Source organism: Epinephelus moara, chromosome 20 (genome assembly GCF_006386435.1).
Source record: "Epinephelus moara isolate mb chromosome 20, YSFRI_EMoa_1.0, whole genome shotgun sequence".
NCBI classification, from domain to species: Eukaryota; Metazoa; Chordata; class Actinopteri; order Perciformes; family Serranidae; genus Epinephelus; species Epinephelus moara.
Window position 1 is genome coordinate 37,845,565 of NC_065525.1, and position 925 is coordinate 37,846,489.

Consider the following 925-nt stretch of genomic DNA (forward strand, 5'->3'; position numbering starts at 1 on the left):
GTCCAAATACTTATGAGCCCTTAAAGTTGGGGGACTGTGTGAAGAAATGGTTGTAATTCCTACACGGTTCATACTACATTTTTGAAAAAAGCCTTAAATGAAAGCTGAGAGTCTGCACTTTAAGCAGGTATTCATTGTTTCATTTAAAACCCATTGTGGTGGTGTACAGAGCCAAAATGATGACAACTGTATCATTGTCCAAATATTTATGGACCTGACTGTATGTCACATAACATTTGTTACAATTTAGTATGTATAAAAGTAAATCAAATTAGAATAAAAAAGTTAGTAGATTGAAAGAACTTCAAAAAATTGTGTAGCGCATCAAAAATTATAGTCGTAATTTACTGTCATAAAACATTATGCAAAAGAGTCATAGTGCAATATGTCATAAAAATACATAAACACATTGTATACGTAATAAAAAAATATTGTTGCCAATTTCAGTGGAGAACTGTGGAGTTTGATGTGAAAATAAAATGAAAAAGACATTTTGTTTTATGTGTGCAATTTTTTTTTACCTCAGTCATATCCTGGCTACATAAGATGGCACTCATTAAAACTTTGAGATCCCAAGATCTAAAGTCTGAACATGTGCATGTGTGTGTACTGTTCATGTGTGTATGTGTTGGTGCATTTAGTAGCTGTACTGGAGCTTTTGGATGTATCACATGATCTTCCTCAGTAGATGTGTTGGTGCTCTTAGAAATGTTTAAACTGTGATGCCAACATTGACGTGAAGTCCTGAAAGTGCTCCTGAAAATGGAAATTAAACAACTGAGTCTGCTGACGAAGATCATGTGATATGGTCAAAAGCTCCAGAACAGCTACTGAGAGGATTTTAGGTGAGATTTGTTTTGTCTAACTCAACACTCGTATCCACAATCAGTGAATCATGTAAATCGACGACAGACTCTATGAAATG